The sequence below is a fragment of the Pararge aegeria genome, chromosome 10, assembly GCF_905163445.1.
Source record: "Pararge aegeria chromosome 10, ilParAegt1.1, whole genome shotgun sequence".
NCBI classification, from domain to species: domain Eukaryota; kingdom Metazoa; phylum Arthropoda; class Insecta; order Lepidoptera; family Nymphalidae; genus Pararge; species Pararge aegeria.
Genome location: NC_053189.1, coordinates 17,921,179 through 17,947,690, shown reverse-complemented (window position 1 = coordinate 17,947,690; position 26,512 = coordinate 17,921,179). Strand labels below are relative to the sequence as shown.

Here is a 26,512-nt window from a genome sequence, read left to right as displayed (position 1 = left end):
GTATTTAACTACTTTAAGTAGGATGATGTCATGCAGTGGCGTGTACTCCATACTTGCGCAAAAGCACTGTTTACCTATTATACCTACAGTATCGTGAATCGTATAATGAACTAGCTGAAATGTGCATAGTTTGGGTTGAATTATGGGTTTTAAAAATCCAGCAGGAACCCTATGACCCAGGAAAACTACATCCCTCTCCAGGATGCATACTATTGCTATGCATAATTTCATTCAGATAAGTTAAGAGGTATAAGCGGCATTCTCGCCTCTATACTAATGGAGCTGAGGAGTTTTCTTGGTTGAACGCGGTAATCTCAGGAACTACTGGTTCGAATTAGAAAAATATTTTGGTGTTGGATACTATACTTATCGAGGTTCGATAGGCTATATAACATCACCTACGACCGAAAGGAGCTGATAATAATTGAAAAAAGTTGCGAAAACGGGAAAAAAATATTCCTTTTGCGTGCGATGCGTAAACGGTTAAAGTTATGTCGTAAATTATGTTTGTAACCCCGTTTGATAACTATTATATTAATAAATAAATCCGTAAAAATACTTGTTTGAATAGATGCTGAATTATTGCACGCTAAGTATGTATACAATGTAACTTATTAAAAAAAAAATTAACAGCTTTTAACGTGTACTTTTCAAATAAAGATATTCTATTCTATTCTACGCATTATTCAGCGAGCTTTAACACACGTAATTTGAAAGCTGCCCGTGCACTCACCGGCTTTTCCCTCCGATGGCTAGGAAATAAATGTAAAAAATGGCCGATAAAGAAATGTTGCGCACACCTGCATAATCTTGTCCTCTCACAGCTGAGTTATGGAGTGGCCCGGTTAGTGTCAAGCGCCGCTATTTGTGCGCGTGACTCACTCGCACTCGCGCCGGGCCACTGTCACCCGATTGTTAAGTCGCCTGTCACATTGATACGTATAGATGTATCGCTGATTGATAGATATAGATTTTTTTTAATTCAATTAAAAGTTAGTCACTCTCTGCAAGTAAAGTACGTCCGACAGATATACAACGGGTTCCCCGGGCTTCTTACAAAGCCAACAAGAGGGGCATGCCGTGGTGGTTTTTAGTTTGGGTATACCCCGTTAAGAGGGGGAGTCCCACATAACCTCCGTCCTGCCCAAAGATCGGAGGTAGCAATAAAGCTTTTGCACCAAGCCAAAAAAAAAATGGTAAGTACAGTACATTAAAAAAATATGTGACAACACATCTAATACAGCGAGGTTACTATACATTTGATGAATTTCTTAATGACAAGGTAGATTGGAAGCAGCCAGCTTCGCTCTCACCTCCCGCAAGATGGAAAAAATGATTGTAAATGTTGATGTTGGATAAGAACAACTACCTACTGCATCTGCAGAGACATACTTGATATTCAAAAATCCTTATAAAGTAGGCCTACTTTAAATAAATGAATTTTGAAATATTTTTGGTACTGTCTCTGTTAGGGTTATGGCAATTATATAAAACCCATACCTCTAATCGCTAAGCGGCACGTCTTCGTTGGTAGGGTGATAACTAGTCACGGCGGAAGCCTCCCACCGGACAATTTTTTTTATGCGAAAAAGGAAGTCATTATGGTTATTCAATACTCTTAAATCACCTAGCCTTCATAGCTCCACGAAGTGTTGTAATTTGGACCGGCAAGTATTTTCATAAAAAATGACATTACGTTTCGTAACAGCGGCCCAAGTTTACTACTGTCATAAACCTAGTTATTAAATTTATTGCCTACTAACAGTTACCCGTGACTACTTCGGCGCATGGTTTTAGTTTCTCACGTTTACCATTATATCCCGCTGAAAAATTAATGAAAGTGGTTTCTATGGTAAAAACACTAGAGCTTTTCTCGCAAACCTGTCTGTGAGTCAATGGCGTGCATAGGGGGTATGCACAAGGTATGCAGATGATAAAAAATGAAGAAAATCTCCAGTACGACTCATAAATACTTAAGGGTAGGCTTTTAATAACTCTTACAATGTATATCCTTAAGTTTATTATAACTCGAACTGGAGATATTCTTTATTATATCATCTGCTTACCCTATGCATACCCTCTATGTCTATGCACTGATGTGAGTCCCATCCAAAATAATACAGCCGGCATAGCAAGAGTAGCACAGACAAACACTTCCACATTATTTATTTGTATACATAGCTGCATAGAATGCATGCATGCTTTAAAAGGAATACGAACCTACTTCAGAATCTAAAATCACCCCTTTCACTTGACCTAGTATTTTATTTTTACACTGTATTAGTACACTACAAAAAGAAAAAAGATATGGACAGGAAAAGAAGAAAACTAAAAAATATGTACAAAAGGCGCCCTTATCGCTTAGTAGCGATCTCTTCCAGGAAACCTTAGGATTAGGAAAACCGAGAGAAACCGAACGGTGAGGTATATTGAAATGATTAAAGTTAGATAATAGGGTAGATAAAACTAAAGAAGGAATGCAATAGTCACATGTTTTAAGTCACAGATCCCGTATGACGGGGTAGTTAGAACATCAGCACATCATTAATTCCCTCGCATGCCACCCTCATCACGATCGTTAGTAACTTAGCTTTCATTCAACTGAACAAACTACAAAAGATTCCACTGAAAAACCGACAATCCGCTCGAATTACAGATACTTGAATGTCATATAGGTGACAGAAAGGAGAAAGCAGAAAATAACTATTAGGGCTCATACACACGATCGGCAAATAGCCAACGACAAAGGTAACTAGCTATCGACAACTGTCAGCGGCAGTCGTCAACGCATCGGCGGCAGCCGATGACCTATAGCGACGCTTGCAGTCGTTTGTCTGTCGCGTGCCGATACAAACACAAACAGCAAGCGACGCTATTGGTCGAAGGCTGCTGCCGATGCGTTGACGACTGCTCGACGGCAGGCGACGCGCGACCTTTATAAATGCTTCCGCCGCCATTGGCAATCAGCCGTGTGCAAAAACCCTCATTTAACAAGATTAATTCTCTTTCCCTTCGTTATTTCTATAACACTGTTTCTGATAGATCACATACATGTGAAAATACAGAGAAAATTAAACTTTCCGTTAACATCAATCAAGCCGTCGCGAGCATGTCACCGGAAACATATTATTACTATACATTGTGATACACGTTAGTTTTTTCACCTTAAGCCTTTTATTATCTTAACACATTTATTTCCCATCATGTTCAGAACTCGTAAAAACTGAAATCCATTTTACTGAAATTATGTTTGTTTGTGTGGGTCACTAGAAGGTTTAGATTCACCATTGGACTCGGTAGGTACGTGGCGCTACTATCAGATTCCGGGATATTTTTATCTCTGTCACAAAAACCCGATTTGTTAATAGATTTAATTTGATTACAGACATTTTAAGAAACACACTATGCAGGGCTTATATTTGACGATTTTGTCTATTTCCATTGCATCCATTCTGTAAATCCTAATTTGGTGACACTGTGATTATACATCTAATTATACTCTTTCATATATAAAATTAATTCCAGAATCTGTCAACTTATTTTTTTATGTCGGTTAAATGAAAAATTATAATTCACACCACCTGGAAGTCGATTGTAAATGATAAAGAATACGTTGATTTGCTTTAAAAAAATAGTAAGTAAATACTAGAGCAGTTATTTTTTTCAGCTAGCCGCTCTAATCTGTAGGGAAATCTCTTCTAAGTCGAATAACCCTGTAACCGAATTAGAACCACGAAACAACAAACATATTAAAGGATTTGAAACTGTACTCCTTAGAAAATAATGTAAAAATTTCTTTGAAACCTTTCACCCTCTAGTAAACATCCGGTACAGAACAAAGTCTTCATTTAAAAGAGTGTCTTTTCTGGTCAACAGTATATTTAAAAATCGACTGCAAAATGCACTTAGCTGTTAAGGTACAAGCTTTCTACTAGCGGTTTTCTTTCTAATAACTCTTTATCTCATGCATGCAATGCTTTCAACAGCAAATATTGTGAGAAGGACCTTAATTCACGTCAAAATTGTCACTTTTAGGAATATAATTTTGGCAAAATAGGTGTTACAAGCTGTTACAATTTTTTTTTTGTTTTTATTAATCCCTAAGCAATTGTGGTTAATGTTATCGTTTATGTATAACTTAGTTGTGGAAACTTCATTGGTTTATCTATATATATAAAAGAGAAAGTGTGTGGGTATGTTCCGTATAGGCTCCGAAACGGCTGGACCGATTTCAATGAAACTTTCAGGGAATCTCCGGATTAACCTGGCGAGTAATCCTGTTAAGTTTGGTGACGATCGGAGCACTCCTATTTTTGAACTGTCAAATAAGCTTTTATTTACTACTAGCGGACCCGCGTGAAACTTCGTCCGTGAATGAGTCGACTCCAAAAAATAGTCGCATGTTGTCGCGGACTGTTTTATAGAACTTTAAAGAAACAAAAATTCCGACAATTCCGATATTACTTAATACATACTTCCGTCGTTTTTACCTCAAAAAGGATATTTATTGCAGTTGTTGCAATATTTCTCATTAATGATAGTAGCGTGATGTTATATAGCCATAATTGTTACTACAGATCGAAAGAAAAAAAATCGAAACATCATTTTCTGAATTAGCGCGTTCAACCAAACAAAATTTAAAAGCTTTATAATATTACTCAGTCTATAATATTACTATCAAAAAACTCCGTTGCGCCAATTTTAAAGACAAATGCGGCAAAATAGTGATGCTATCCTGTAGAAGCTGTTTGCTTTTCCGGGATAAAAAGAAGCCTATGAGCTATTCCAGACTATATTGTAGGTATCACTGCCAAATTTCAGCCAAATCGGATCATTCGTTGTGGCGACAAAGCGTAACAAATATCCAAACATACATCCATCCATCCATGCATCTATCCTCACAAACTTTCGCATATATAATATTAGTAGGATGGTACGCATGCATTCGATCGTTGTCCCATATGCATTGTGACTTGCTGTTATCTGTGAAGAATTATGTCCTTGATCTCCGACAATATTCATCAGATCTTCATTAAACTTAGACAATACATGCTTGGTAGTATACACTGTTTTTTGTCACAACTGTCAACTGCTAAATGTGATGAAGTGGACAAATTTCAAATTCAAAATTCATTTATTTCAAGTAGGCCTAATATAATCACTTTTGAAACGTCAAGTCTGTCTGTGTGTAGTGACTCTACCACCGGTTCGGAAGGCATATTCTACCGAGAAGCCGGCAAGAAACTCAGAAGTTGCTCTTTTCCAACATCAACAATTTACATTTTAACATTCATTTTTCTATGTTGTGAGAGATGAAAGCGGAGCTAGATGCTTCCAAGCAACGTTGCCATTAAGAAATTCATCAATTGTATAGTAACCTCGCTGTAATAAATGTGTTTTAACATATTCTTTAAATTTATGCATTGGTAGGTCCAAAATTATCTTAGGAATCATATTATAAAAGCGTATACTCAATCCCACAAATGACCTCTGTACCTTTCGCAGACGATATGCAGATGTCACTAATTTAAATAATCTAATCAAAATAAGTCTAATTTATGACCATTTCTTGAAAGTTCGAAAATTCGATCTAAAGTGGAGTGGTTTTTGATGCAATATTAGTCGTGTACACGGTTTCTGTATGTTCTTAATTCTGTGAAATATGTGCGCGATTTAATACAAACTTCAGTAATTTCCCTGTGGAATTGGCAACCAATCAGCAAATAGCCTCTGGTATTCAGGTTGTAAATTTAGTAAATAAATTAGTTTCTAGGTTTTTTTAAGATATTAAAACCTCTAATAACCGATTCGGTGCAGACAAAGTTGCGCGGGTTTTGAGCTAGGTAAAGCAACAGCAATCATAACGGTAAGGCGAATCAATGCAACTGGAAAGACAAAAAGGCAGTGGCGCCTGAAATTATCAACAACAAAGTACCCCGCAAACTGGTGGGTTACTTCTCCATGGTCTTCTGGACCGCTCGTGCGTGACGATTTCTACGCATTCCAATAAGGCACAATTCGATTTAACCCTTAGTTTCAACTTGTGTATAAAATAAAATTAGCACTTGTCTATATCACTGTAACTCAAAGGTATTAAAAAAAAATTATATAAATATAATGTCACATTCACACGATTAGATTCGAAAATGCATTCGAATTGTTTTTTTTTAAATACGTATTATTGCGAGGCGCGGTCGATGCGCGCGCTTGCCCGCGAGTCGCGTCTGACTGACTGAGCGCACGCAACGTGCGTGCAAGTTTACAGGGGATTATTATTTCACGTGGTGGTTAGTTTTGACGGGCCTGTTTCGCTCTTCAATTTAGGTACAAAATCATAATAACAGCGTACTCGTTTGGGGGAGATGTTTTTTTATAGCAGGAATTGAACAAAGCATATATTCGCCTGTAAAACTATCGCCTATAAACAGAATGACTCTTTGTAATAATAACTTTATAAAGTACTGCCCTGTGTCCATCAACCTAAATCGTAATAAAAAATTAGAATTGCAGAATTTGCAAGTCTTTATACTATCAGTAATTATATTATAACAAGTCTATTTTGCCTTAACGTTATAGTGTTACATTACTGGAAATCGACTCCAGTTGCAAGTATATGTAACTTATAGTGAGCGCTTTGATACATTAGTGCTTGTAACCATTAGTGCAACTAAGGGTAACTCTAAAAGGAACTAACGTTGTCTTATCTATTCGACCGGCAAGCAATAGTCTGCGCGGATAGTCAAATGGTGCCAGCAGCGTTTTTTCCTTATGTGGCTTGTTTAATATGTCATTAGCCTCACAGTGATTATATTTTTTAATAAAGACTATATGATATTTTCTATCCAATACTCAAAGATGAAGTCTCATTTTGAAATGAAAGTGCCCAGTTTCCTATTTTTTTATAGGGATTAGCGGAATGTCGTCAGGTGTATACATAGCAAATATGTAAAAACTTCATAAATTATTGTGATCAATTATATTTATAGCTTATAGTTATTAGGTACATTTTGCTTTACAAATACCAATGTGTAACTTACTCTAAACTTGGTACTTGGTTGACTACTGAACTAATATAAATTGTGTTTCAGTAGTCATATAAGAACATTTATTTTTAAACATACCAAATTTACCTTGCCATACATACCGTAATAGATTCTAATCACCTATTAAAATATGCAAATGCAAAGGTAATATAACATTGGACGGCCGATTGGCGCAGTTTGCAGCGAACCTGTTTTCTGAGTCCAAGGCCGTGGGTTCGATTTCCCACAACTGGAAAATGTTTGTGTGATGAGCATGAATGTTTTTCAGTGACTGGGTGTTTATCTGTACATAATATAAATATTTATGTATATTATTCATAAACATATTCATCAGTCATCTCAGTACACATAACACAAGCTACGCTTACTTTGGGGCTAGATGGCGATGTGTGTATAGTCGTAGTATATATATATAAAGTATATGCTAATGTATTCATTACATTTTCTATTTGTAGGCCACATAGTTCCCCTGTTCGTGTCCTTTGTGTTACGATTCGTTGCATCACGACGCGACCTACCCGATCAAGTTATACGGTAATCTAATATGTGCACTTTATCGTCCAACACCGTTTCACGTAATGCTTTCAAATATAAACCTTAACAATTATTCATTGTAAAGTCAACATCTCCCGAGGATGCTCCGGTTTCGGAGAGAAACGTGCGTAGAGGGTACATTGCCGAAGATATGTTTGGTGTGGAGTATAATGATTGAAGAAATTATCAATTACACCCTGCAGATTCTACTGCTTTTCGCGGACTATAACAAATTAAGCTTAATTTTCATAATAAACATAATGCACATAATAATAAACATAAACATAATTTTTTATTGCACTATTAGTTATCCCTGGACTTCTATATCCGCTATAGGTCTAGCATGCGCACCACGAGATAACTGTATCTACCAGCACGAGTAGCATGGGCAGGAGACATTTATATCACCGGGGAAAGGATAAAAAATTATCTTCTCCCACAGCTTTATCAAATCTTAGAGCACTGGTGCACAAGTCGAAATAATATCCAAATTATATATGTGTAAGCGAAAGGTAAACTTCTCCTATTCCATGTTCCCGGGCTTTAAAAAAGAAAGAAAGAAAAATCGGATTTATTGTCACACATTTGTGTAAAATGTTACATTTGTGTAATACAATTGTTAAAGTATTAAAAAAAAAATGTGTGACAAAGGAGCTGGCTCAGTATAGCTGCATACTAAAACGCGCAGCACTGGTTTTCAGCAGTTTTAGGAGGTGGACAAGTTAATTATATTAATTTTTAGGGGATATAATCGGGGGATATAATTTTTATCTCCCGCCCGTGCTAGCCCTGCTGTAGAGACAGATGAAAAAAGGGTACGACATAACCTCTCTCGTTGCGCGCTTGCTACTAGCCCTACGATGCAGTCTAGCCGCCCGAAATTAATAATGAGTCTAATCCAAAATTTGCAGACGTCACGTGGGTTATCGTAGTGCTATATCCTTTTGCTAATCTTACCTGTAGATAGGGATTAAAATCTGAAATCTTGGACTGTGCTGTTAACCTACCAACTAACTAACTAAACTAAACTAAACTAACTCGGTTACCCCGGAAGGGACGCCAAAGCTCTAACCACCAGGCTATCTCCGCTTAAAACTATTAAAGAAGGTAACATTTTGTACGTTCCCCTGGGAGAAAAATGTCCCCTGGCCAAGCGAGCCGTGCTGGCCAATGAACCCATGATGAAACAAATCGAACGTCTAAGCGTGCCAATCAGCAATTACGTTAGCATTTATCAAATCATCATGCATGTACGAGTCGCACGTGAATTAGCAAAGGCCAATAGTCTATCATTAAACAGAGCGTCTAATCAGAAGCGCGTAAGAAAGCGCATAACAAGTCGGTTCGATGGAACCAGTCTCCACGCATTTGCATACATCACGATCGGCTACTTGTAAGTCATTATTAAGCACATACGTAATTGTGTTTATAGTAATGGAAGATTTAATTAACTGTTTCAATAACTGTTAATTTTGGTCCCTACTGAAAATCAGCGTTGTAGTATTCCTTGGCATTTACTGCCATGGTGCTGCGGCACAGAGCTGAGTAGGTGACGCGTCGACCACAACGAAGCAACATACGCCTAAATTTCTTTCTTTTTTTTCTTTTTTCTTTTTCTCTGTTCTCATGTAGTATGTTGTAATTTATTTATTTATTGTGGTAAATAAATATTTTTATTATTATTATTAATAGAACAAATCGGTTCCGTAGACTTGGGAACCAAATATAAATTTGGAAACAGTTTGTATGACGGTTAGCAAAGGCAGGAGGCAAAAATATATCCCCTCACAAGGCATGAAATTACCATGTCCACCTGCTAAACCACAGCAATATGGTTGGAATAGAAGAAGTTATATTTTTTCCAATCCTGTATTGATTTCATTTTTACACGATTTTTATTAACAGTATGTTTGTAACAGACTCTTTTGGGCTTGATTTTGACTTGAATAAAAATCTGAATTTAATAGCCCATTCTTGAGGAACGCAAAGAAAATAATCACTACGACGCTAAAAGTCAAGCAAACGAAGTAAGAAAGCGGAAAGGCTATGCGTCGCGGTGGGTCAGGACATAATAGAAAAGTTTGTATGAAAAAAAAAACAGAAATTGTACGCGGAAAAGTGAAGCGGTGATACCCTGGCTTTAACGTTGGAGGAATACATCGTGAGAAAACCTGCATGCCTGAGAGTTCTACATAATGTTCTCAAAGGTGTGTGGAGTCCACTAATATGCACTGGGCCAGTGTGGTGGACTACGGCCTTAACCCCTTCTCATTGTGGGAGGAGACCCGTGCTCTGTAGTGGGCCGGTAATTGGTATAAACTATAATAGAGTATACGCTTTTATAATATGCTTCCTAAGGTAACTTATTTAATGCATAAGTTCAAAGATTTTGTTAAAACACATTTATTACAGCGAGGTTACTATACAATTGATGAACTTATTAATGACAAGGTTGCTTGGAAGCATCCGGCTCCGCTTTCATCTCTCACAAGATGGAAAAATGAATGTTAAAATGTAAATTGTTGATGTTGGAAAAGAGCAACTGCTGGGTTTCTTGCCGGCTTCTTCTCGGTAGAATCTGCCGTCCGAACCTGTGGCAGAGTCAAACGTTGACGTGACGTTTCATAAGTACTTATAATAGGCCTACTTGAAATAAATAAATTTTGAATTTGCAAAAACTGACATGCGATCTAATGAGTTAATGTTGGCGGAAAATCTAAAACTTGGCACCCAGTTAAATGAATAACTGCGAGTACAATGAGATCGTAATAAACTTGCGCGTACAGTGATCAGCAATTAGCATAAGAAAAGAAAGTTAAGCATCGCAGCATCACGCTGTGTAAACGATAATGAGATGACGAGGTACTAACTAGACTAGACAGCGAAATTCTGCTATGATACGAATCAGTGACTTTGCTCATATATACAGACTTTGTGATTTCGAGACTAACTTAACTGCCTTTTTAACCGAGTTAAAAAAATGAGGAGGTTTTCAATCAGTTTTTAATTATTCTTTTTATCTCAGAACTCTAGTCATATGTAAAATGATTAGAAAAATCATTTTTTTGATCTTGAATCAATTTTCATGAGATCACGATCTATTGGCAGAATCCTGGAGAAATCGAGGTAACTCTTCAAATATCACACACTTATATATTATTATTTTATGTAACTTGTGAATTTTATTTTACAAAGCAACATTTAGTCAACTAATCGATGATGAAGACCACGGTACGGACCAAGTACCAACGCGGTAAAGATAACAAGTAAATATCTATCTATCAACTTATTATTTTTACATTTTACTTGGTACCGACTTAAATATGTTACAGAAAGTATTTATGTCTTGCTTTTCGTTAGTAGATTTAATAAAGTCAGTTTTTTTGGTCAATTTTTTTTCTCAAGTGTGAAATTTTTATGTGACCTTCAGAGTTCCATTAGGGACTGTTTCTAGTGACGTTATAAAAAAAAATTAATATCCAAAATGGATATAATATGAATAGTTCACGGTTTGATGATTAAAAGGTCGTGAAAGTCCTCGGTAGCACCAAAATAGAGTACAGTTGATTAGGAACATAACATAACAAATATATTATTTTGATTTAAACATAAAAAGGATGTTTACTTAAGCGTTAATTCTTGTTTATCGGGTTAGCAAGCCAAAACTTAAATAGTTGAATGTCGCATATCGTGGAATATTTCTATAAAATAATTTACCTGTATTATTATTTTTATTATTAAATTCATTATTTGTACACCGCTATGAAGTTAGGAAAAAAAAATACACTAGAAATACAAAGACAGAAGTAGAATACAAAAGGCGGCTTTATCGCTTAGTAGCTTGTATTATATAGTATATTATGAAAAACTAAAAAAAGAGTCATGAAAACCACATCTGAAGGGAAGAAATTTTTTATTGAGATTCAATTATTTATTAAACCCATTTTTGGTAGAAATTTAAATGAGATATGAGTTGAAAGGTGTTTCACGCTCCAACGCTAATGGTACAATATCATTGTGCATTAGTAGCGTACTGAAGACGAATGAAAACTCCTTTTTAACCATTTAAAAACATCTTAGTTCCATGGGAAACCCAAGAAACCGTTACAAGTTGCGGGTTAGATGCCCACGTAGTCTTTTATATTATATCGACCGTACTTGTGTTCAGTAATTTGGTATTCGCTGCAGTATAAAGAGACCTTCACGCGCCATATTTCATCGCGCATCGTTCGGTTTGCAATTTCCTTCAACGCTGCGATTATCTTTCCCGATCGAAGTTTCCACTTCACTAACTCAGTATGTACCCTTAGCGTGATGTTGCGCGCTCGGCATAGTGGTCGCTTTCGATCGTATCGAATTATTATAACGTCAGAATAAAAAGTATTCTATATTTCTTATTCCATGTTATATAAGGAACATTAAGTTTGTACGAGAGCTGTGGTGATCCGCTGGTCCACAGAATTATTAACATACAGAATCCCTATTCAGCCATTATTGCATGCAACGCTCAACACACGTCTCACTTCTCACCGTAATGTTGCTAGCTCAAAAACATTTCCATTTCCCCCATTTCATGGTAAAAGTTTAGAACATTGCAAGACAAATTATTATTATCAAGTGCTAAATTGAGTGAAGTAACTTACCCATTGTTGGAGAAAGACTTCTAAAGTGGAGTGGTTTTTGATGCTTCAATATTAGTCGTGTATACGGTTTCTGTATGTTCTTGATTTTGTGAGCTCGCCTACCTCAATAGGAAGATCTTCGTCCTAATTTTTAGCATAAAATGGCGTAAAACATAGCTCAAGAAGATTTATGCTGCTTGGCGGCAGAAATACGCATAGTGATAGCCGGATATACTTCCCCGGACGAGCTCTGTCACATAAAGCTCTTCTACTACTAGATTCGATCAAGTAATACTTCACAGAAGCAGTGGCGAGTACGAGTTATAAAAACTTAACGGTAGGCTTTTTATAATGTTACTCTTTAAATACCTACACCTAAGAAATTTTTTACATCGTACGGGAGATTTTCTTCATTTTATATCCTCTGCATACCCTGTGCATAGCTGCACTGTATGCAAGCCACTGCACCGAAGATCTGTAGGTTCTCCTCGGGCAATGTGTCCTGAATATTAATTGAGATAAGGTGTCATGGCAATTAATCACTATCATAGCGATCCAAATACTGTTGACGGGTTTTATTAACCAGCGCTCCGGCATCACATGAGACTTGGTTATTTATTACGATGCTAATACAGTTGCGTCATCGCTTTCAAAGAAATGAATTGCCGCGCTAAGCGAGTAATGAACTTAGCGAACCGCGATGTATGTTAGTATTTAGTTTGTACTCGTATGTTAGTATTGTTGGCTTTTAAAATTGATTTTCATTCGTATTTTCGTTCCTATTTACCTTCTTAGTTAATTTATTGAATAGTTAAATCAAATTCAAATTCTTTATTTAGCAAAAATATGGTAGGTACTAAACACTTATATATAGATGTTATCATTTTGTGTTTCACGCATATTATGTCGTTCACATCGACATACAAATATTGTAAAATAACAATGATTTTTATGCCACGTGATATGTGTGAGTACTTTGTATAAATATGGCATTGAATTATGGACATACAAAATCCTCATTCTGCCATTATTGTATGCAATGCGTTGTGTCCAAAAACAGTGAAAACACCCCGCGCACATCTCACTTCACACCCGCGGAATGTTGCTAGCTCAAACTTTTTCCCATTTTATAGTGAACGCTTAGAACATTAGAGGATGAATAATAACTGTCAACTGCTAAATTGTATGAAGAGACCAACCGTTTGTTCGAGATACCAATCTAAATTGGAGTGGTTTTTAATGCTTCAATATTAGTCGTGGACACGGCTTCTGTTTGTTCTTAATTCTGTGACATATGGGTGCGATTTAATACAAACTTCAGTCCCTTCCCTGTGAGACTCGGCAACAAGTCAACAAATAACCTCTGGTATTCAGGTTGTAAATTAAGTAAATAAATTTTTGATTAATAAATAAGGTTAATTAATGTACGAGTACGTTGTTACGACTGATTGCCGCCATCTTGAATACGAGTATAGAATAGCAATTCGATCTGATATTAAGTAGTTAAGTTTTGATTTAATTATTAGTTTACATTTTATTCTTGCAAGTAACATTTGGTTAAGTTAAATTAAATATTGTACCTAAATATTACTTGAATTATGAATTATTAAATAAACAACAATTAATAATAGCATATTGGTTAGGAGCTCGACTGCACTTTCGGATGGCTGAGTTCGAATCCCAGCAAGCAAGTCACAATTTAATTGAATAGAATGAAATTGTTTATTTTTTGATTAATCGCAAAAAAATCCTTAAAAGCATCATATATTTTTTAATAGAGTAAAAAAAAATAATTATTGTTCAAGATTTGTCTTCTGATAAGTATCGGAAGTCTAATAGTGAAGTCTAACTTATGTTTGATAATAAATTTGATCCTTATTTTGACACTGAAACCAACAGTGTTGGTGTAATTTATAATATTCGATCGAATTATTGAAAAATTAAAGTTTGATCTTGAATAACTTTTGAACGCGTGGACAAATCAAAAAATGTTATGAGACCTTTTTTGTAGAGCGTTCAATTCTCTGTAAAGATTGAAACAGTGATTATAAGTCAATCAGTCGTTTGAACGGTACAAAAAACAGAAGCAAAAAATATTTTTTTAATGTTATTCTTATGGGAATTAAATAAATGCGATGAGGACAATCTTAATATTAATATTAAGGGCTCATCTTTTCACAGATTTTTTTTACACCCAAACGAAACTTTTGAGCCTGTTTGGAAAAAAAAAAAATTTTTTTTTTTGGATCTCCCTAATATTCATATATCAATATTTATGATAGAAAAAAATACTAACTTTAATCAAATTTATATTGATACATACTTCAACTGTAGGTATAGCACTTTAATAAACATATAAGATCATGTCACGCTCGTAAAACATTTTTTTTTTAATTTTTTGCTTATCCGGGACTTTTCTTAACAATAAGAATGTCAGCCCCATCGTTCAATTAACGAAAATTAATACTTCCTTCTTATCTTATCTTAACTTAAAATCTAATAATAAGCTCTTGTTTTTACATTTCATACAAGCTGACCCCAAAGAAAGACCGGTACCTACTGTCAAAATTTTACTTAAGTTTTTCAATTAAAACATCCCGGGAACGTTTTTCCTTTGTCCTAAATTTTTATTCCCTGAAGACAAACAAGAGGAAAAAAATAAAGAATTGCGCAGTTGTTTCGAGTTTGTACAAAAAAGCGCTTTCAGGGTTTCCCGAATTTCCCGGTCAAATTTTCCAATTTTTCTTTTCCCTAAGCCTTATTTGGACTTCTTCGGACATGACATGACCAATCGGTCCAGATGTTGGATGTGCTAGTCAACAGGACAGTTATTATGTGTACAAGTTTTTATTTTGAAATCAATTATTATTAATTCTATTCTATATATAAATAATATATAGAATAGAATTCTATTCTATTCTATATAAAAATTAAATAATTTAATTCTATCTGTTTGTTCTTCAAATTTATTTATATCAAATATATGAAACTTGCTAGTTCCTATATTAAATTTATGTGGGTCGAAAGTAATAATTTGGCTTCTTACTGTGAGTCTCAAAAAAAACATTCTAAAACGAAGTTATTATTGTAGACTCCCTGTAAAAACGTACCACGAAGTATTATGAACTTAATTTGCTATACTCCGCGAAAAGCAGGATAATCTGTATGGTGTAATTTATAATTTCTTCAAACCTTATACTCCACACCAAACAGATCTTCGGCAATGTACCCTTTATGCACGTTTTGCCCCGAAACCGGATCATCCTCAGTAGATGTTGACTTTACAATGAATGAAGAAATCCTGCTTTTCGCGGAGTTTAGTAAATTAAGCTTAATTTTCATAATATATCATGGATTTCCACAAAGTTACGCCTGCTTCCATCCAATATGGTACAACGAAGAGTTTTTGGTAAAACACCACAAACTTATCTTTTACCAACCTACAATGCTATTGATTTAATACATTTGGCAATGAACTTACAAGTACAGACGCCATTGCGATATTTGAAATAATTTCAGGGACACAATGCGACACGGAATCGCTGGGATTCCGTTTTAATCTTTCTCTAATAGAAAATAAGCGCCATTTTAGAACTAATCTAGCAAAGTTAATTCAACATCAATCCGAATATTTCTATCATTTGCATGTAAAAGAACTTGTTCAACTGATATGTAACTTTTTATAAAAAGAACACCATACGGAACTGATTCTAAAATTGCTAAAGTAAAACATATCAGTATTTTGTAAAAAAAAAAATCTGCCCCCCGCAACACAGGTATAACACACGCACACGTATCTTCTCTCCGAGGAGAGATTAAGAGCTTAGACAGAGCTAAGCTTAGCTTAGTTCTAAAGCAAAGCAGCTAAAGTTGGAAGGTTTTAACGATTATTATGACACAATTTAGATGTAGCTCTCCGAGGCCAAACACCAAAATAATTCTGTAGCCGAGTTAATTTAATTAAAAATGTTAACAGTAAAGTCATGATCCCTGATCGATAACTAGATAATGGCTTAAAATAAGAACTTAACGAAGGTATCTTGTTTAATAAGTTTAGCAGAATTAAGTGCAGTTTTAACTGATTAGTAAGCAGGCACTGTTAGCCATATATTTTCACATTTAGTGAATTCTAAAAGTTAAATGCCATGGTGGCGGAGCACGCAGTGAATCAATAACTGGTGAAATAAACGGTGCGAAGTGATTGGTGAATGACACAATATAAGTAAAAGCCTGTGAGCGAATATTTTAGATAAGATTATATTCGCTTATCATATGCAAATTTAACTGAATGCTCTTATATATTTGGACATTCCTTAAAATTCCGTATATTATTCTATATCTAAAGAATTCTATAAATTGTCTCTTTGGGAACAAATTCCGATTTAGAGTAAGCGTTCAAGTAAGCAAATTACTACACTGTCATTTCAGACGTTCATATATATTTATCAATTGCGGTAAACTGATGGTGAAATTTATAAGTAAAAAACTTACTGCGCGGGATCCAAGCACGCTCGGGTCCCAAAATTCCTACACCAATGTTTAGCCAAGTATTTTTTTGCCTTCAAACGTCACCTAAAACTAAAACTAAAGAAACTAGCGACAATAATTTCGTGTCCTAATTTACTAAGCTAAAGTGTCTAGCGGATGCATTTCCCATTATGTCATCAAACGCAAACAGTTCTGCAGGCCGTCAAACACACCGCAGATTTCAAAAGCCTTTTGTCTCACAAAGACAGGAAGCGTTTCAGTTTGCGCCCCTAACTACAAAAGTACAAGCCACACCACCATACCCAATACATCAAAACAACCAATCGTATAGTGTATACCTCGGGCCGTTCCTCGAGAAATCCCTAAATCCTGTAAAACTAAGCTCCGTTATACTAAGCTTACTCGCGCAAGTCGAGTTCACTGCATAGAAAACAATATGTAAATTTGCTTATAAAAATACAGCACTTATCACTGGCACAAAAAAAAATGCTTCCAGAGCGTATATTATGAAATAAGAATTGTTTCAACGCAGTTAACCACTGAAGCTAATAACGCGAAATTACTTCTTTTGACTTTTGTTCCAGCAGTTTTCCTTCATTGAGAAGGGAAGAGTGGATTTGTTTTCGTTTCTTTTTGCTATTTCGATTTTCCGGGCGTCCGGGCCACGCCGGCGAGGCGACTGGAAGGATCGAACGCTACCTTAGGGGAGGCTGCGTATTTGCGCATGTCAAGCAATTCTCTACTCCATACCTGCAGTATACGGTACTATTTCCATCGAGATATTGCTCAATCTACAAAAAAACAACGCCACCGCTCCCCTTAAAGTGGAAAAGCTATACTCAGCGTTCCCTTCTGCCAAAGTATGAGACCACTAGGTCCGATAAATATAATGTGTCATCAAAGCAGTATTAAGCGACTTTAGTTTACCAACTTGACAAAGGTAGGAATCGTCTAGATTCTACCTGTTATAAAGCATGGCTACACAACAAAACTTCTGGATTGGTTGCATTGTTGTCCTCCACGGATTACATTTTTTAAAAGTGTGTGCAATATTTAGTATGAGATGCCAGGGCCTTATAGTTTGGCTTTTGATATTAATATCATGGAATGTTCACTATCCAAGATAATAGTGTCGGAAAACGCTACCTAACTCTTCCTAGACTTGTTCCTTGATGGGTGCTGTCAATCGATTTTGGTTTGCTTTTACAAGACCGTAAGCTACATTTGTGTCAATTAAGTTTGAACTCTATACAAAGGACATTAAGGGAGGTTACTATCCGTAATGGATTTTGCCGTGAAAATTAAGGGATGGGGTAGGGGACGGAGTTGAATGGGAGTGCTGGATAGAGGGCGTTGTTTGGTGTGGCGGTCTATTACCGGGTGGCTTTCGTTAAAACCACTTTGTAGGGTATCGATACTAGAATCCGCATACAGCTGTTTAATATTAAGAAGAGTTATATTATTTTTGTGATGGAAGTATGGCCTAGCAAACTCCTACTGGAGATTTTCCCACTTTATATCATGTGCTAAAGTGCTTAGTGAATACCATGTGCATTCGTAAATGAGTTATTGTGAGAAAATTTGAACAACAGATTTTCTTTCTTTACAAATAAACAATTACAAGTATCTACTTGCCTAGACTTATTTGGAAATTCAAAATCAAGTTAGCAAAAGTGTAGGTACAAGGTTTCTAAGTAATGCTCGCAAATCCAATTGTGGTGCTTTCAATTAAAATGATGTACAAAATAAGCTGAAATTGTTAATTGAATTATAGTTAATTGAACGAAGTCCTAAAAAGAGTTGAAGTAAACGATTTTTATTTGTGTGTGGGCAGGGGATGTTGGAAAGTGAAACGAAGGTCATTGTGGCAGACATAATAATTCTAGTGTGGATATCGTACAGTTAGAACAGCGTAACTACTGCGATCACCAACCCGTCTGCCCAGCGTGGTTATTATGAGCTAACCGTGCCATTGGGCTGTCGATGATTCGCTTGGTCAAGCATATTTCTCCATTTAAGGCGGTCAGAAGCAACTTCTTTCCAGCTCCGAACTCCCAGAACCCTCATATCCCTCTCGACTCCATCACTCCACCGACCCCTAGGACATCCTCGATCGCTACGCTCCTCCAAAGTGCCCTCTATCAACCTCTTTGGGGCTCTCGTGCCTTCCATGCTTTGCACATGCCCTGCCTATTGCATTCTTAACAGTTCTATTAAACTGTGTCGTCAACGTCAAGACTATTCTTGACGACATTTGGTTTGGGTAGCAAATTAAGCTTAATTTTCATAAATTATAAAATACAATATGTCAGTATGGCTACGCCTGAAAGAATCACAAAAATACCAATGACGATAATATTTAACTCTACAAAATGTAACAAAAGACAGAATAGCAATCAGGATGAATCTACAAACTGCACAGAATGGAAGTAAAAGTATCTTTGGATCGTGAATGATAAACATAATCAGTATAACGCCTGCGCACATCTCTCATGCGCAAGGTGCCTTGTGGGCGAAGCAAAAAACTCAATGAATAGGTGTCTATGTTTACTTAAACTATACGTACTGTAGGTACAGTAATACTAAACTAACCTAAAAATACAAGATTAATAATAGTTACTTTTCCACAGTAAACATTTTTAAAAGGACAAAAAGTAATTAAAGACTTATCAATTCAGTTTACAGATTTACATACAACAGAATTGGTACCATTATTTTGTGTTGTATGTGGATTGATAATTTCATGATATCAACCCATTCCCGGCCCACTACAGGGCACAGGTCTCCTCCCACAATGTGAAGGGGTTAAGGCCGTAGTCCACCACGCCGGCACAGTGCGGATTGGTGGACTTCACATACCTTTGAGAACGTTGAGGAGAACTCTCAGGGACGGAGGTTTCCTCACGATGTTTTCCTTAAGCGTGCTGGGATTCGAACCAGCAAGATAGAACAATGATTGTTAAATTGTAAAACGATGTTGGAACAGAGCAACTGCTGAGTTTCTTGCCGGCTTCTTCTCGGTAGAATCTGCCTTCTGAACCGGTTGTAGTCATTACAGACATACTTGACAATTCAAAAGTCCTTAGGTATATTGAACCTACTTTATACAACGAGAAACGGAATTACGAAATACTGTTCCAGGGTGCATAGGTGCGTTCATCGTTTAATTTCATAGATCGACACGCGCATAGTACCAATGCTACGCGACGCGTACCTAATGAAGTAACAGGGGTCACTTGCTTTTACTTTTGCATGTGATTTATCTTATTTCTTTCAGTAAAAAACTATGGCAATGGTTTACTCAAAAACTATAAACATTTAGAATTGTGAGATGAGTTTCAGAGACAGTAAATAATGTACCTCTAAGGCCTCTGAAGTATAATATCGGTTTTCATTAACACGTTGTAAAAATAAATCTTGAATTTGATAAAAACAATAGTTTAGCGATGTTTTGTTACTGTAATCATACCTATTGAGAGCATACTTTTAATAGTCTGCTAGAAACAAAACTATTTTCACAAGCAGCAAGGAATAAAACAATGAGTAATACGCCGATATTGATCTCTCGATGCAGGGGCGAGGCGCCCTGTAGGTTGGAAGACATGTCTGATCAATACGATGCACTCGCTCAGCTCACGTCCAATATTGAGTCTTACTGATTAACAGCGTTCCGCAACAATTCAATTTTAAAAGAACTAAATATCAAGGAACGACTATCGTCGACGGTTCAGTTACGTATTCAAGTTTTTTGGCCACATCTCAAGGAATGAGGGGTCGATTGAACGATTGGTGGTGTAAGGACAGATAGAAGGAAAAGGGGAAAGAGAGCGGTCACTTACTCGTTGGACAGATATCGTGAAATCGTTGTCCCAGACAACCGTGGTGGAATGCTTTCGAAACGCTACCAACTGCCAAAAGTGGAGAAGACTCGCGCGGGAAGCCGTGCAATCCAATGATGCCTAACGCCATGAAATTCATTTCAGCAGCCACGACCACTCTGTCAAGAGTGCACGACTAAGAACTTTTTATGGCTAAGCAGTTTTTGTATCGCTTTTTTCATCATCAACCAATTACCGGCACTTGTCGCCCCCCAGAACGAGGAGGGTATAGCCCACGCTGGCCAAGGGGATTGGTAGACTTCACACACCTTTGAGAACGTTATGGGGAACTCTCAGGCTTGCAAGTTTCCTCAGGATGTTTTCCTTCATATAAAAAAACAAGTATTGTAAGTAGTATTGTCCGTAGTTATGACAGGTCTTCTACTTTCAGTGGAGTGCACTTCATACATGCACAAAAGCACTGCTTACCCGTATATTGGTATATAACTCTTGTTGATTTTTGCCATTTATGCAATTTTCCTGATACCCTGGTAAGAAACCCTGTGCACGCCACTGTCTACTTTCCTTCTACAGACATAGGAACACCTGATCAATATATATGATGGTGATGATGAATAAGGGGGAAGAGTTTATTTCCAACCAATACATCCAGAGAGTCACTCAGTCAGCCCGTCACGCTCACGGCAGCGTGTCGGCGATCGATCGCACATTGCGAGCCACGTGAGCTGCAACGTGCCCGTACAGGCGTATCGGGATATGTGCCGAATGTGCGCATAAATGCGCTAATACATGTCACTTTTCCGAAGGTTTTTAATGATTTCAAAAATAGTTTCATAAAATAATTTTTGTGCAGCTGCGTCACAGGCTTGTTCCAAACTTTGAAAAGTTGTGTGGAGAATGGAGATAAAAAAGCTAAGTCATCCCATTGTTGGGGCTTTTGTCTGGTGGGAGGCACTGGCCGTGGCTGGTTACTACCCTACCGGCAAAGACGTGCCGCTAAGCGGTTTAGTGTTCCGGTGCGATGACGCGTAGAAGCCGATTAGGGGTATGACTACCGTACTCCCTAACAGGTTATCCCGCTACCATCTTAGACTGCATCATCACTTACCACCAGGGGAGATTGCAGTCAAATCTATTCGATGCGCTAACTATACAGTTAATGCTGGATAAATACCTGAGTGCAATTTAACTTTATTTCTTTGTTACTAAATCTTAAATTACAGATAGCTTTGTTTCAGCACCATATGGCAATGATAAGGGATAATTTATAGAGAACGAGCTGTTGCCCGCGACTTTGTCTGCGTTTGATTTTGTTTTTGATGTGGTGTTCAATTTAGTTGTAGTTGTGGTGTGAATGAGGGGTTTGCTGCTGTCCGCTTAGGAGTTCTGTCCTCTATCTCTAACCACATTCAGATCTACACAAAGTTTGGGCAATATTAAACACATAATGTAACCTCTATAGTACAAAAATAATTATTTTAATCGGTTATAATTGGTCGGAGTTATGGTGTAAAATCTTCAAACACATTCGTCCCCTTTCCCAAAGGAACCGAGCTTAATGTTGGGATAAAAAGTATCCTATATTACTTCTAACACTTCCAAGAATATGTGTACAAAGTTTCATGAGGATCGGTTAAGTACTTTTTGGGTGAAAGCATAACAAACAAACTTACATTGACATTTATAATATTAGTAGGGATAGGGATAGGGATAGGGATAGGGATAGTGATAGGGATTAGGCATAGGGATAAAATTTATTACGATTTTAATGTATTTACTCTTTTCTTTTGGTATCGATTACAATGGGTTATCCAGGATTTAATACGGTATCAATCAATCACTGTAACCTGACCTAGAGGTTAGTATACAGCAGGTATACGAGCGTATGAAAATAGATCAATGAAGTTTGAATTCTCTTGCGTCTCAACACTTTCGGATTTACGCACGTGCTACTTATTTTGTCACAAACTTATATTTTCCTTAAAAACATGTTAATCTTTGAGAATGTATTTATGTTTTACTAATCAGATCAAACACTTGTCAGTCTTTACCAAATTCGATACAAATACACACTGAATAATAATTATAAACGTTTTTCTCATTGCGACTTTGATGTTTTAAAAATAGAGGGATCATTATGCCATCATTAACATAATGCCTTTTAAAAAATAATAGTTATAAAAAACACTAACTTCTAAAGCCATCGCTTAATAAAGTGGAAAAATAAACCTGCCATGTGCGAGTTAGATACATTAACCATGGGATCCATCACTTAACTCGCCACTCCGTCATTAAAAAAAAATATATACGGAGATTGAAAACTATTTCGGAAAGGCTGCAACCTTTTAGTTGCTTATTTAGAAATCCGAAATAGAAGAAGAAATTGATTTACTATTTCAAATTACTATGATAACTTAAACTTACTTGACAGATGACACACAAAGATAAACAGTTTTTTATCCTATAACTATATTTACCACCTACGAACAATACTAGCCTATCTACATATACAATTATACAACCTAAAATAAATTGTATATGTTGCAGAATTTAAATTTTAGCGTGCTTATTAAAAGAAAGAATTAACGTTCGAAACTTTCGAATCGGCTATACATAAGAGCGAAGACATGGGAAGCAATCGTTTTTAAACTAGAGCAAGATAATATCGCTACGAGATAAATACGTCTATCTGCTTAACGTAAAGCTGCTTAAGCTAAATTGATCCCAGGTAATTAATTGCCTTGTTTTCATATCACAAATTAAAACCGTAACCAACGCGTCTACACTTATAAAAACATCTCGGCTTATCAGCACCTAAACTCCCACGGCGGACTGGTTCTTACCTTTTAAAAATGAAGTGTTAATTTTTCATTAAAAATGACTGAGTTGTAATAACATAATACGCATATTATTGCAACGTTTACTATTTCAATGTCAAATCCCTTCTACAACTAATAATCAGTATCAGCGAACTATTATGTATTTCTTTAAAATAGGAGGCTTATTTTTATGCGTTAACAGATTAACCGATATATTATGATTTTATTCCGCAAATTTCCGCAAAGGAAAGCCTTCTTCTATCCAATAGATTAACCGATTTTAACTCGAATAAGGGATGCCATAGTGATTCATCTTCCTAAACAGATTTTGACTTTGCTTTTCCTTAACAACTTTTTTAGACGACCCGCTGCCGTAAATGCTGAATTTTGAGCGGTATAGACTAACAAGAAGAAGTGGGTTCGAGCCCAGCAAGGACGATTTCGTCTTTCTGCTTTGGTCGTGGCTAGTTACAAGCGGCAAGACCGCCAAAAACCCAGTCAGCACGATGCTGATTTGATAACTGCCATACCCCTAACAGGTTAGCCTGCTTCCATCTTGGACTGTATCATCACTTACCACCAGCACGACTAGCATAGGCCGGGGAAAAAAGTTAGGTATATTTTATCTGCCGAAAGGGGATGTGTCCACCTGCCAAAGTACGGAGAATAGGAATTTCATCTGCTGAGTACTTTGAATTTTTCTTTTAGGTAGTTCTACTTCATGTAAAAACGTGAAGTCTTTTAGTTTTAAGTGTCTCTACCCTATAGAAAATTATTACAATAATTGGTGATAAATAATGAAGAGCTACCTACTAACCTAAATAATGTTTTTTTTGTATCCATCCAAAATGCTTAAATAGTGTTTTAATATCCGACAAAAACTGTTTTAGGGTCTTGAACATGTCATATGAAAAAGATAGTGTAATTTTTTTTTACTAATTGGTAGGTATACTCTCTTTTAAAAATCTCCATTCTTACAACTTTGTACTGAGATATTGCCGTGATAACTTCTAAGTCTATAACTCAGAGAAAAAGGTGAACCGCAAAAATTAAATTGTTTTAGTTTACGATAGATACGTATCTCCTTGGTCCGTCAATTATTAACTACTTGTAAAAAAAAACCACAAAGCAGGTACTTTTTTGCCTCGGAAATTTAAAATAGAGGGAAAACTCAAAGTGAGTGATAAGCACCACCCTCCCGGTCCTACCCACATCTAAAACGCGCTTAGCAAATTATCAAACGTGTATCAAATCCCACTCGAATCGCTATGCACCCCGATAACACTTTATTCTCATCCCGAACTAATGGCGAACCGAACCCTCGTCCCGAAAAAGGGTATAAGTTCGCAACTCGCAGGAAGTAAATTTGTTGACTGCCGATTGGCTCAGTTCGAAGCGACCCCTGCTTTCTGAGTCCAAGGCCGTGGATTCGATTCGCACAACTGAAAAATGTTTGTGTGACGGAAAACATTCATTTTTCAGTGTCTGGGTGTTTATGCGTATATTACATGTATAAATATTGATATATATTGATCCCTAACAAATACGCTAATGGCTATAGGTAGCCTACATAGTTATTTATCTATCACAAGATAGAAAAATAAATGTTGAAATGAAAAATGTAAATTGTTGATGTTGGAAAAGAGCAACTGCTGAGTTTCTTGCCGGCATTTTGTCGGTCAGGAGTCACTACAAACCGACAGACTTGACGTTTCAAAAGTGCTTATATTACTTTTGAAATAAATTAATAAGTTTTAATTTTTTAAATTCTTGATGTGATATGTCTATATACCTTGAATGTCGGCATTTGGCAGATAGTACGCAAAGCGTTAATGCATTCATCCCATTGTAACGATATATTATACACGATTCATTTTATAGCTAACTTATAGTAAAATAAATAAAAATCTTATATTTACGGCTTCGCTCGCTTAAAGTAAAGGACGCAAAGCTTCATAGTCAATACCTACATCAATAAATCTGATACTAAACCATCCAAAAAAATGCTCCATTTTTCTTATTTTATTCAAGACAAGGATTGCTTTGTGTCCTTGTAGCACAAACTAGTACTTTTTATTCAACTACCTTTTTATCTATTTTTAGTTACCCTTTGACTGCAATCTCACCTGGTTGCGATGCTGCAGACTAAGATAGAAGTAAGCTAACACCAAAGCGTTGCCTACCCTTTTTTTTTCGGCGTGGTGGAAAAGCTTTTTTGCTACCTCCCCCGGGGACTCCCCCTTCTAAAGGGGGTATACCCAAACTAACCATCACTGCATGCGCCTCTTGTTGGCTTTGTTAAGACACCTGGGGAACCCGTTGTAACCATCCCGGACGTCTTAAGTGCTGCCTAACCTAATATTTTCATATAACTGGCAACACAGGAGAATTTTGACATTTTATGCCATATGCTTACTCGGGTCCAAATTTCTGTGCACACTAATGCATATTAGGGTATAACGCTATTATATAAAACCCATATTAAATGGCAGCACGTCTTTGGCGGTGACCACGGCGGAAGCCTCCTGACAAAAGCACTAAACGCCTACTGTGTAGTTGCCAATGTTCTTTTTTTAATAATTCACGTCTTCATAAATATTTATTATTTATTTATTTGTCGATATTTCCACCCAGTTGCATGGATCGTGGTCACGGCGAGACGGGAGAGTCCAAACAAATCCAAAAATATTATCGTGGTATGTACCCGTTGAACTATATTTAAGAAATGTTGATTAACCACAAAAATGTTAGTTTAATATCTTTAATTCACGTCTTTGGAGACAAAAACTATCTTAAAGCAAAATCAAGTTCGGTGTCTAAAAATATTTACTTACATTTCGGTGCAGGCCTGTTGGAAATCCATGAGCACTCCGCCAAGTAGATTTGTTTGCAGAACTTGGAACAGGTAGATTATGACGATCTGTAGAGAATACTCAAGATTATTCGGATTTAAGCTTCGTTTATTTAAATAAGCCTAATACGAAGGTTGCTGTAAATCACCTTTGATAATTTTAGGTTTATCCAAGACCAAGAAAGTACATAGGCATGTTACACTATTAAATTTCAACTAATTCATTGCCATTGGTTTCGGAGCGAAACGTGCGTAGAGGGTACATTGCCGAGGATCTGTTTTGATGTGGAGTATAAGGATTGAAGAAATTATAAAT

At 36.5% G+C, this 26,512-nt stretch overlaps 1 protein-coding gene across 3 annotated transcripts in view; it reads right to left on the bottom strand.

Annotated features, from left to right (window-relative positions):
* The window catches only part of LOC120626782 (adenomatous polyposis coli protein), an 83,468-nt gene that overhangs the window by 54,504 nt on the left and 2,452 nt on the right, over nt 1-26,512 (bottom strand). For 2 of the 3 annotated variants that reach the window (XM_039894524.1, XM_039894525.1), the window contains exon 1: nt 5,936-6,079. The gene's annotated coding sequence lies outside the window, so the exon portion shown is untranslated. Of the gene's footprint in view, nt 1-5,935; nt 6,080-26,179; nt 26,266-26,512 lie in introns of those variants that run through there. The other variant, XM_039894526.1, reaches the window with a different exon arrangement.